The sequence below is a fragment of the Megalobrama amblycephala genome, linkage group LG11 (assembly GCF_018812025.1).
Source record: "Megalobrama amblycephala isolate DHTTF-2021 linkage group LG11, ASM1881202v1, whole genome shotgun sequence".
NCBI lineage: Eukaryota > Metazoa > Chordata > Actinopteri > Cypriniformes > Xenocyprididae > Megalobrama > Megalobrama amblycephala.
Window position 1 is genome coordinate 11844081 of NC_063054.1, and position 13360 is coordinate 11857440.

A 13360-nucleotide genomic window follows, 5' to 3' on the forward strand; every position below is an offset into this window, starting at 1 on the left:
AAAAAAAAAAAAAAATCCAACTGAAAACATTTTACATTACATAGTGTTGAAAGACTCTGCTTTGAAGATTTATGTACTCTTTTCAGTCGTGTTCAGTCACTCTTTATATTGTGTAGAGAAATTAATTATAAAGTAGTTTGGTTTTCATGCAAAGAAGAAAACTTGTTCATCATTATTTGTTGTTTGATCATTTTTTGTACAATAAATACTTTATTTAGCTTACAAAAGGACTGCTTCTTTTTTAATACACTAGGCCAACATTTATGGTGCATCTGACAAGCTAGGAAAAGACATCTGGAGGATTATGGCTCTCTTCAATGAGCAATTCATTTATTACAGCATTTATTAATCTTTTTAATATTTATTTAATAAATAATTATTGTTAGTTCAAGTCATCTCATGTCCATTAAATAATGTTAACAAATACGACTTTTAATTTCAGTAATGTATTAGTAAATGCTGATTAATAAATGCTTTAGAAATGATTTTTTCGTTGTTAGTTCAAGTTAACTATTGTACTTATCTAATGTTAACAAATGAAACCTTTTGTTAAGTGTTACCACTGTTATAAACAGCATTCCACTAACTTAATTTGTTTGTCACACCACATTTAAATGAACTAGTTGTAATGTCTCACAGGTATTTAATCCATTCGCTCAAATCATGGGTGAAATATATATATATTAAATCATAACGCCTTATGATTAATTATATATAGATCGTCCCAGGGGAATTATGCACATTTGCACATATTGTGAATTAATTATAACGGATTATAATCAATTACATATATGATTAGTTCTAGCTTAATAGTTGTCTAGAAGAACTATCCTAGTTTGTCCACCAAACTATGGATTTCCTCAGACTATTATAAAAGAAATGTTATTCTCTGGCCACGAGAATGACTTCCTGTTATAGCATTAGAGCATAAAGCAATGTTGCAGGATCCAACGTAAAAGTGACTTGGTTTTCTGAATGAGCAGCAGAAACAATTGAGCATGAATATAATGTATTTAATATATGAAACTACATATACATAGGCTAAATATGCACAAAGAATACACATATATGGAAAATGAAAGTAAAGTCAAGAAAACAGAGGTGATCAAAGAACTGGAAAAATTACAAACAGTTAATCTTTGAGAGCCAGCAAGGAAACTCAGTTTACACAAATTTTAAAAGGTTGTTACTTGCATAAGTTCAGAGTACTTTGTCTCCATTCATGACCACATTTGCATGAATTATGAAGTGTCAGATCGGAGTGTATTTTCTTCGAAGTACCGGGCAGACGTTGGGAGCAGGCCTCTCTCCTAGTCATAAGGAGTCTGGCTTGTCCTTCATGTCTTCATTTTCGGGGCTTTTTCTGAATCAGCTCTTTCAGGACCTTCAAGATCTCTGCAGACTCGGGCATAACTGCACTGTTCTGCTCCTGTGCGAGCTCGGACTTGGGCTTGTTCGATGCATGTCAGGAGGCATTCTGTCTTTGGCGGTCAGGGCTTGAAGCTCTGGCTGATGAAGGTCTGCAATTTCTGGGTCACCGGCTGGCCTCCCATGTGGCACCGCCCTTTTGGTTGTTGGATGGACGTGGCTTGTCCCAGAATCTTTCAGAACGCCCGGTCTGGTGCTTGGGACGGGCACCCTCGTAGTGAGGCTGCCCTCTGCTGGTCGGGAACTGTCTTGACTCTCTGTTAAACGGTCTGTCACTGTGGTGCGTGTGTGCGCCCTCTAGGGCCAGTTCTGGACAGTGATCCGAGACCGGGTAAATGGTTGGATATTTTACATTCTTTTCAGATGTAGCCTTTTGCTTAGAATAAGCTTTGTGGGCTAAATCTTGCAGCTGCTGTGTAGACATACTCCGTGGGCAGGCCAAGACTCCCAGATGATGACTCAGCGCAGGGTGCAGATTTTGGAGAAATAAAGTCTTAAAGTTGAAATCTTCCTCCATTCCTGGCTCGTTACGTGCTCCGAAGTAGGCCCTTCGTATGCGGTTGTAGTACGCTTGTGCAGTTTCCAGACGGCCCTGTTTAAGGTCCATGGCAGTGAAGAGCCCTTGGTCCGATTCAGGGTCAAAAAACACTTTGATCATAACCTGTCGCAGCTGCTGGTAGTCTGATTTGACAGCTTCTGGCTGCCGATCTAGGAAGGTGCGCACATCATGGCTGGACGTGATTCGGAGTAGATACAACCTGTCAAATGCATTCGCGTTGGCCACATTTTGCAACAGGGAGTCAATGTCTTGCAAATACGCTTGCACGTCAACACCCCCTGCAGGGTTTTGGGGCAAAAGTGGGAATATTCTTTACTAGCTTGTCCAGCACTTTGGGAGCCATGCCGTGGCTAGTGGTACAGATTTTCTAGAGCGGCTCCCACCCCTTTGCTCCTGACCAAGGTTCTTGGATGCTGAACGTCTTGGGCAGTGGGCTTTCACCCCCCTCATGAACTAGGGATTCTTGACTGGGGCACTTAGGCCCACTGGCCAGAGGAAGCTGCATGATGTGCGAGTCCCCTCCCAAGTCACTTTGCAGTTTATAGGTGTAGTGTACAACAGATGTGATTGCACCAGAGCTTCACAACAGACATTCTTTTGTCCCACTTTGATTAATCAAAAGAATGTGATCGGACCCTCAACGACAAGTAAACGACTATTGTAATCAGGACTGCCAAAGGTGTAAGACAGGAAAGATGACATCAACGGCCCATTGATGATAGGCTAATCTCATCACGAGTTGCCTTTGTTCACCTCAGGCTTCCATGCCTGAGTTCAAGGTGTGAATGACCATGGACTCCTAGGGCTGCCAAACCGGTTCTGGCTAGAGCACAGCAAGAACAAAGAAATGCTCAGAAAGGAAGACATTTTCTAAACATATTGGCTTGAAATCACCAAAAATGGACAGGAAAACTGTAAGGAACATGTCCTATGTGTCCTTGTACTCATCCAGGAAACTGTGCACACACAGTAGAAACCACACCTGGAATAAAAGCCAATGCAACTACACCCACTGAGACAGAAGTGTGATACCTCAACCAATACACATCAAGTTTGGACTCTACGAGTTCAGAACACTGCCACAAGGACTTTGAGAAAGGTTTGAAAAAGAAATAAAGCATTTCCAAGGTCCTAAAGACATTGTCTTATTTAACTGTGTATTTTAGAACAATACAACAAGTTTCACAGGATGAAAGGTGGGCGTGTTAAGGGACGGACACCTGGAATGCTGTGACCCAATCACATCACCACAGCAGGAAAGGTGGGATTAGTAATCCCCTCCCCAATGAGAAGGAATAAAAGTTTTCCCAAGTGAACAGACCCTTGTTCTGAGTTTCTGACCTGACGAGGGAAGAACAACAGCACAACCAAGGTGAGACTCTTGCGAGTAAACCTTTCACCACACGGATCAAGCAGCCAAATTGCTTCTGTAGAGGACTTTGACTCCTGACCTGCATAACCCAAGTACCTCCAACCTACAGAAGATCCTACTGACTGACCACCATCTACAGTTCTCTGGATTACACAAAGACCTCCAGCACTCAGTGCAGCTCTGCAGCTGTTGGAAAGCAATCCAGTCTCCCACTGCACACGGAAGGATACCAGTGGACAACGTTTCCCATTCCCGGACTGATCACCCGACCAAGTGAAACATAAATATAAGCTAACCAAACCTTTTCCAAAAGCCTTGGCATTAGGTTGTTGCTAAATGAGATTGCTATTTGTGTAGAGACTGTTTATCTAGGGTCAGCGTACACAGATAGATACATTAGACACGTTATCTGTATTCAGAGTAAATGCTTATTTACTTATTTTCAATACCAGCATCCAGAAAGACCACAATTGACTCCCTCATAGACTGCTAATTACCCATTCACTTGCTTCGTCCAATCTGTTGCTCATCTACTTGGCATTCAGTTTTGTTAACATCCATTTGTGTTGTAGTTTGTAGTTTCTGTTTGATTATTGATTCAATTTTCTTAGTAGTTTAGTCATTTTCCTTCGTAGTATTTAGTGAGTGTGATATTTTACTCTTGTATATCTTTTTGTTAATAAATTTATTTTATTGCAAACTGTGTCCATTCTTGTGTTGATAATCAGAGGCTCTACAAGCTCGCCCGAATCTCACTAAATCCTTCAGATTGGTCAGACGATAAACTTCCTCCAATTTATAAAATATTAATTCAATTAACAATCTTTCATGATTGTTCTTTATTGTCAAGGTGAGAATCCTGACTGGTGCCCCGAAATATTGCAAGGAATCATCTGACTCAATATTAATATTAATACAAAATATTAATATTAATATTTAAGACCAAAATCACTATATTTGTGGTGCCCTCATGTGAGGCTAATCCAAAAATCACTACATAGGAATGCTTTAGTTCTCGATGCACAGTGTCCAATTCATCTTTTAAATAGTCTCTTTGCTGTCTCAGAGCAATGATCTCACTTCGGGCCTGTTTAAGATGATTTTCACAGGCCCGGGCTTTAGCGTCCCTTTCTTTCAGTTCGATCTCTGCTCTTGCTAGGAGAGCTTCACCTTGCTGGAGCTTTCCAGTTAGTTCCTCTCTGGATTCCTTCTCCAACTGCTCTCTATGCCCCGTCTCCAAGTGGAGCTCTTCGAGGGCCTTTTGGAGTCTCTCAACTTCCTCCTGTAGCTCAGGGTCAGATTCATCCGCTCTCCCACGCTGATCCTGGGTCTCAAGGAGTAGCTGATCAATGCAATGTTGGGTCTGAGCCTGATTCCTCCAAGCTTCCTCGGCCTAGAGCTTGAGCGCTACTGCTTCCTGCTCCAATAGGGCGTTGCTCCTTTCGTTGAGCCTCGCCTGGGTGATGAGTTTGTGGGCGAGGCGTCCGATGAGTTTCGCCCATTCTTTGTGACTGTAGCTCTGCATCGGATCGTGGGCCATCAGTCGATTCAAGTCTCTGTCCAGCTGCTCGCGGCTCAGGTGCTGGAGGTCACCGGCGGCGTTGGGCAGGAACGTGTTGGTCATGACGCCCAACCAGGTTTCGAGATGGTCCCAGTGGGTGTCAGGGCTGGATGCTCGCGACATAGTGGCTTTACTGTTGACGAGAGAAAGACAGAAAAAAAAAAAAAAACAAGAACTAATGCAAGCTTGTGCAGGACTAGCGGATTATGTAATACGTAATTAGCTACTCTCGTGTGTGATTTCCATTAACTGGTGCAGACAGTTAGTGGAATGTAGGCCAGATACTTATTTGTCGATAGCCAAGAATGACAACATGGGCCAATTTGTGTGGGTGAGTGCCAGGTCTAAATAAATACTTTGACAGGCGGTAGCTCAGTTGGTCCTCTAATGACTCTGGCTGCTCAGGTCGTTATCTATTATTCAGCTTCCGTGGTGGCTCTCAAAGGCTCTGCCTTTACGTGAACAAAGAAACAGACAGCAGAAAAGCAAAACGGGATCAGAACAGGATGGATGCTATTAATGAGAAAAAGAACAATAAACAAATAAAAATGAATAAAATAGAATAGAAATAAAATAAAACAAGAAGGGCTAGAGGGGAGAAGTGAAACTTAAGCTCTCTCTCTCAAGGGTTTATGACAGAGCCAGACGAGGGTGCTGTCGTGTTATAAAACCTAAAGGGATGGTATAACTTAAGAGTAAAAGGGTTGGCCAACACTTAAATGATCAGAGAATATCTAATATTCTGTGGATTTCAATAAGTGAAGGGACTGTATGTCATTAATCTAGGCCTGGGGTGAATAGTGATTGCTCAGATAAGAACTCAATGGCAGGGGCAACCTTTCCTAGACATTCCAACACTCAACTGCGGTGTCCGTGGGCACCCTGTCCCCCTTGTACCATGGTGCAACCTCTCAAATAGGGGCTTTTAGCACAATTGCGTACTCAGGCAAGGTGTTTGCCAAAGGCCAGGTTGACTGGTCAAAATTGAGTTTTCCCTGAACCCAGAGTCTGTCCCCTCAACGGGCAGTTACTCCGAATGGGCGGTTCTGTCGTGCAGAAGCCTGAACAGGGAAATTAAACAAAATTGCCTTTGTTGTCAACCTGGACTCATTGCCTCCCTGCACCTGACACACCCAACCTGCTGATGTCCCTGCGTGTTGCCGGTGGTACGAGGTCAGAAACGCCTCATGCACAGCCAGTACCAGATCCACCAGGCCAGGTGACTCCACTCACTGGAACTCACTGAAACAGCCGTCAACTCACCACCCAGCACTAGAGGGGTACTATCTGCAAGTACACAAATGGTCACGCAAACACAACTTAAATGTAAATTTAAATCTCAATTTGACCCAAATTTAAATAATTAAGTGTGTAGGACAAAAGAATAGGGGTCTAAAATGACAGTCAGAATGAACAAGCTAAAACTAGAACAGAAATAAACAATAAAGTAAAAACAATTCAAAGGCAGTTAATTCAAATTTGAATTAAACTTTTTGAATTTAAATAAGTGCATAGAATAACAGAATGGGGAAAAAAAGCTGCAAGCAGCGATGACAGGCCAAAGCCCAGTGGCACCGCCATCCCGGTGGCTTCAGGGCAACTGTGCACAGTGGGCAATGGGCATTTAAAACAGTTAAACATAAAAGGATTTGTCAATTTCACACCAGATTTACTGCAGCAGCTTATGCTCTTATGATCACAAACCACAACAGCCACATCCATGAGATCGTTTAAATTGAGATGACTTTCATGTCATAGAATGTTATAAGTCCATTTCAAATGAGTGCAGAATATCATTCTAATCTGACATCTGTGTTTTTTCTCAGACAACCCCTATAAAAATTCTAGAGCAAATCACATACTGTTATTTGTGCAAACTCCACTGTGCTCTGAGAAATCTAATCCAGCCTTAATGCTAATGTCTGTGATTGCTGATGTTGCAAAATCCTAACACTTCTCTTCATGTGTTTTTTGACCTCCCTGAGCTGTTGTTTGTGCACCAATCTTATGCACCAAAAGCATGCTTTCATTTAATTTTAATATGTGTGGTATAAGATAAAAAATAAAATGAAAAAATTAATAAATACAGCCAAATCACAGAACCTGCAGAGACTATTTTAATGTCAGTCTCGGGTAATAGAAAGTACATGTCTAGATTGTTCTGCTCACTTATGCAAGTTTTATTTTAAACAGCCACTTTTATAATCATGTGAAATTTACTTAAAGAATTTATTTTAATAAATTTGAATTATATCAATAAATAATTAATTTAAAAATAATTTTAAAATAATAATTGTAACTCGAACGACATTTAGAAAACTAGTCCTGTCCAAATAGTGATATAGTGTCATGGTTCAATTTCAAATGAGTGTGACGTTATCATTTGCAGTTCAAAATGTTTATAAGTTCATCAGTAAATGGGTAATCGGTAAAAGGGTTAAAGACCACTAATCAAGACTACAATATACACAGACACATACACAGTGACCCACACACTGGGAGAGATAAAGAGTGAGAGAGAGACTTTTGCCTTTTAAAGCCCTTTTAATTTACACCATTTTCCTTAAAACATTACAAATCTAGTACACACGCACACAATTACCAATTAAAAACCATATTTTCAAACTCACTCAGTGTCACTAAAGCATCTCTCACACCCCACCTCATTTTAAAAAAGGGTACATTATCAGTTTGCAATATGCAAATTCAACAGCAACCCTAAATTCTACCAATAATTTAAAAAGAGACAACAAGTCAACATCTTGACCAGCATTTTTGCATTGATGTGTTTTCAAAATTGCTAACTTTGCTTAGCCTATTAAAAAACTGGCAAGCACACACTGGTCACGCCTGGTCTATACTTGCAACCAAAAATAAAACAGGTATTTGTAAAGGAAAATCCCAATTTCATAATAAGTTTTTTCCAAAAGTACAAAAAGCGGAATCAGCCTTGAACACTCACAAATAAATGAAAAACAGGGCCAGAAGCTTTACAAAAAGCACATTCGGGTAAAACCATTTCATTAAATTTAGAAACAAATGTGTTTGTAGCCAACGCACTGTGAAGTATTCTCCACTGAAGATCTCCACATTTTGTTTGGAATTGGGGCCTTGTACAAAAGCCTCCATGAGGGATTCACTTCTCTGGGCACAGAAAGGTAAGTTCTCCATTTAGTATCTATCCTTTCCTTCAAATGTCCAAAGTGCCCCGACTTAGCACAAATATGATAGATCATTTTCTTCCCCATACTTTGGAAATCCAAAAAAATCAAACCCCTTTAGCAAAACAACTGTAGTATTCTCTTCAATTTCCAATTTGGAATAACTTTTAATGCCGGAAAAGACTTAGATGATAAACCATCAATTAAAGCAGAATCTACAAATGAGGTGAATACCTGGGGGAAACAAACTTTAAAGCTTTTGACTACCCCTTCCACTGTTCTCACTGACTTAATCCCAACCTAGTCAGCAAGTGACTGAGCCGTTCGCCACTGACCTCTTGTTATATCAAGCAGGTCAATAACTCTAGTTATTCCAGCATTCATAAACTTTTTGATTACAGAACCTGATAATGGAGGTTGTATATTAAAAAAAGGGTTAAAAAAACAAAGGTTCTGCACATCCATAATTTTCACCACTCTTGAAAATTTTAACAAACTCGATAAATTGATACATAGAATTTAAAGGTCCCGTTTTTCGTGTTTTTTTGAAGCTTTGATTATGTTTATAGTGTGCAATATAACATGTGTTCATGTTTCGCGTGTAAAAAAACACAGTATTTTTCACATAATTTACTTATCTGTATAATCTGATGACTTCCTTGTTCTATGAAGTCCCTCCTTCAGAAATACGTAACGAGTTCTGATTGTGCCAGCGGTTCCTGTGTTGTGATTCGACAGTTTTAGCACATCTTGCCCGGAAAGGTCACGCCTCTTACCATAACGTGGAGATGCACGCGCTCAGTGTTATTGTAAACATGTCTTTAATTTTACCCTATCAATCTGAGCCGGAATCAGACCCGGTGATTGGACTGCGGGATGAAAATAACAGCGTTTCGACGACATGGCGACAAACACACTCTACAAACGCAACTCTTGTGTATTCCTGTGGGCGGAGGTTAGTCAAAAAACTGTTTTAGTGACGTCATTAAAGAAGGAAGTAGAGGGATGTAGTCCAAACTGGCCGTTCAATGTAGGCGACTTCTGTTAAATAAAATATCTCGCTTGGCATTGAACTTTGAGCTTTAAAATTTTACAGATTTTATTTATACTCTAACAACAACATTACACACTAACTAAAGTTTGAAACATGGGATCACGAAGAACGGGACCTTTAAAAAGAGAACAATGCACATTTTCAACATAGGGCTTCTCAATTAAAAATAACTCTTTATCCAGGTCTGTTCCTCCAAGATCTTTAAGAATATACAAACAATAATCAATCCAGGGCATACCATCAGAGCAGTACAGCAGTTTTTGCAATGTTTGTAGTCTTATTGCAGCAATTTTTGATTCAACATGTATAAGACCTTGACCTCCCTCTGTAATGGGAAGATAAAGCACCCCAGGAGGAAGCCAATGATGGCCATTCCAAAAGAAATCAACAAATGCCTTTTGAACCTTTAAAAGCAGTTCTTTAGGAGGATCTAACACTGTAACCTTATGCCAAAGTATTGAAGCTGCCAGATTATTAATTACCAAGCATCTCCCTCTATATGAAAGCTGTGGGAGAATCCACTTCCCCTTTTAATTTTTACCAATAACCCGGTTAACCACTCCTTCCCAGTTCTTCTCCATGTACTGGTCAGTTCCAATGTAAATGCCAAGAACCTTTAAACCATCCTGAGCCCATTTACACTGCTTTGGTAACTGAGGAGGTCCTGTACTATGCCAGTCTCCCATCAACAAAGAAGTACATTTTTCCCAATTTATCTGTGCAGATGTAGCTTTCTGAAAAATAGTCAGACATGAAATTATGTTTTCGACATCGTTTGAATTCCTAATTATCAGAGTTACATCGTCGGCATATGCAATAAGTTTTACTTGGGGAACTTTGGGGCAGCCAGGAACACCAATACCACATATTTTTTTTCCTCAGCAGACTTAAAAAAGGCTCAACAGAAATAACATAGAGTAAACCTGATTAGAGGACACCCCTGTCTTATTCCTCGTCACTGAAAAGGGTCTTGTTAATGTACCATTTACTCTTAACATGCTATAAATATCACTATACATGAGCCTAATGAAAGATACAAAATTATGACCAAATCCAAAAGCTTAAAGAGTCTTAAATAAATAAGAGTGGTCCACTCTATCAAAGGCTTTTTCTTGGTCCAACGAGAGAAGACCGATGTCCAGGTTATGCATTTTTGTCACTGTAATAATGTCTCGACCCAAAAAAAGGTTGTCAAATATTGTTCAGTTAGGGATACAGAGTAAGACTGATCGTTGTGAATAATAGTTTCTATACAGTTCTACAATCTATTAGTCAAGGCTTTTGAAAAGATTTTAAGATCAACGCACAGCAAGGAGACAGGACGCCAGTTCTTTAAACAACCAAGGTCTCCTTTTTTGGGGATCAAAGTTAAAACTGCTCTCTGACAGCTTAGAGGAAGTGTCTCTCTTTCAATACTTTCCACCAAGACATCATACAAGTCCTGACCAATGAAGTTCCAGAGAGCCTTATAAAACTTGGCTAAAAGACCATCCAAACCAGGTGACTTTCTCAGGATTTAGCTCTTGGACAGCTCTCAAAAGTTTGGCCATTGTCAAAGGGTACTCAAGATCCATTTTGTCCTTCATTGATAATTGTGGTAAGTCACTCAGAAGTACATCAGCATCTTCTCTATTACATGGCTCTGAATGGTATAGATTTTCATAAAAAGAAATAGCAAAGGCATTAATTTCCATTTGTGTTGTTGTTATTCTTCCATCTGGAAGTTTCAGTTGATGAAGATGCTTATGCGCTCTAGACTTTTTTCAAGTCCGAAGAAAAAAGTTGGAGAATCTATATCATTTATATGGGTAAATTTTGCCCTGATGAAAAACTGCCAGCGGATTTTTAATCTTTTTTAAAGATCTCGAACGCTTTGGCCGTGGCGAGGCAACGAATTTATGGCGAGAAAAGGGAAACAGGAAATGTGTTATAATGTCTGCATACATTGATTGATGTTTATGAAACTTAAGCGGTGTGTTCGTTACAGGAGTCTGATCACATGGATGTGACTATTGTGAGTCAAAGTTATAGCGCCACCAACTGGCACCACTAAACTGCGTAAAAGAAATGTATTCCTTTCGAAAGAGTCAGTAGAAATTAAGCCATGACTACTTTGTCCAAGGATTTCTTGTTCAATGGCTTTCATCTTCTCTAGTAAGGCACCTCTGCTATGTGTAGTAAACTGCTGACAAAAAACTTTTATCTGCACCATGCCCACATCCCAACCATTGACTTAAAGATGGGAACTTTACTCTCTCCTCTCTCCAAGAATTCCAAAAAAGATGAAAAGAGTGAATAAAGCAGTGATCCTGAAGTAACCTATTATCAAAGTGCCAAAGTGATTTAAAAGATTTAGTGGAGTCAATCGAAATAGCCATAGAAATATAATGATGGTCTGAGAGAAAAGTAGGCGAAATGGAATTTCTAAAAAACATTCCTTTATTACATACTTCAGTATAAAAATGATCAAGCCTAGCTCCAGACATATTATTTGAATATTATTCACTTTCATCCATGTATATTGTCTAAGCCCAGGAAATGTGTCCCTCCACAAATCAACAAAATTATAATGATCAACAATCCTTTTAAGAATCTTAACTGAAGGAGGATGTGGTTCATTATGATTCTGATCCAATTTCTGATTTAAAGTGCAATTAAAATCACCCCCCAGTACAATAATATTATCCTGAGGACAATGCGATAACGCATCTGATAATTTCTCGAAGTAATACGCTCTCGGCCATCATTTGGAGCATATACATTAAACAGAGAAAAAAATCATGTCACCTAAAGTAACATCTACTCGTAAAAGTCTACCTGTATGTCAGTGATGTGTCTGATCTTTCTGCACCTTCAACGTCGCTCACTGTTGCCATAAGAAAGACAACAACGAGTGAAAGGGGGGAATTATGTAATGACTGAGACAAATCAGACACAATTATTTGTTAGTTCACCAATAGTTTTAAGCTCACTCTGGGATCTGACTGTCCCCATCCCCCGAGAAGTTCTCAGTTACAAGTTTATTGCACCGAGGAATGTGCTTACCACATTGAGAGCAAAGAAGAGACACAGGAAATCTGAATCTTCCCTGCATTTTCCACACAGAACAAAGACGTTACTGCATTAATTCTATAAATGAACATGCATATTCCCAGGAAATGGTATCTATTATTACTGTGTTGTATTGCAGTCATTGTATTTACATGTTTTATGATTTTTAAGTTTTATGACATTTAAGGTAACTTCAGTCATGCCATGTTTAGTGTCTATACGTTCGTAGCGGGAAGATTTAAATTCTTGTGTATGCGGTATGTCCATACCTGTGCAACACATCAGTATTACAAGAATCTTTAATAGTTTTTATTCAAGAACTCAGCTTGTTAATCTTTCTGGATTGTAAAAGCCCTGACAGGAGGGGTGTTGTTACTCGGAATTACAACATCTTCATTGGTCCGGTCAACAACTGAGAGGTGTGACTTTGACCAGAGGTTAAAAGCCAGCGAAAAATGCCACTCCTCTCTCTTTCCTTGCCTCGTGGACAACTGAACAGAACCCTCTTGGCCGAAGGCCGCTTCAGGCCAAGGCCTGTTAGGCCTAGGTCTGCTGGCCTCGACCTATAAACCAGCCATGTGCTCAACATCCAACATAGAAAAGACTGGCAACAACTTCAGACGAAATCCTCAAGATCTCTCCTCAACCTGCCGATCCGACGCTCCTCAGCCTAAAGGCATCTTGCAAGTATCGTACATTTTAACACTAAACAGCGATTTAGTATTGATTTGTAAGATTTACCTTTGCTATTGCTAAAAGAAACTGATGATTCCTTTCCAGATTGTCTTTGACTTTTTCCTATAGCTCTAGTAACAGTACCTCTTCCGGTTCAACCCTATCATTACTCATTCTTACCTAAAGTATGTATGTGTGTGACCTTTGTATGTTATGTGTTTGTTAGTTTAGTTATGTGTTTGTGACTTAGTTAATAAAGATTGTGCACAATACATGTTCGGTTCTGACTCCGTCTGCTAATAAACTGCCTCTTAAGTGATTTAGATTCCGACTAGGTCCTCTGAGTAGTACGGTACAATAAGAATGTTATTTTTCCATAACATGGAAATTAACATTTCTTAGAATTAATAAACAATCAACACTGAGCGTTCACTGAACGAACAGGTTAATTGATTGTAATATTAATCTTAATGTAGCTACATCCAGTTAATCTGATTAA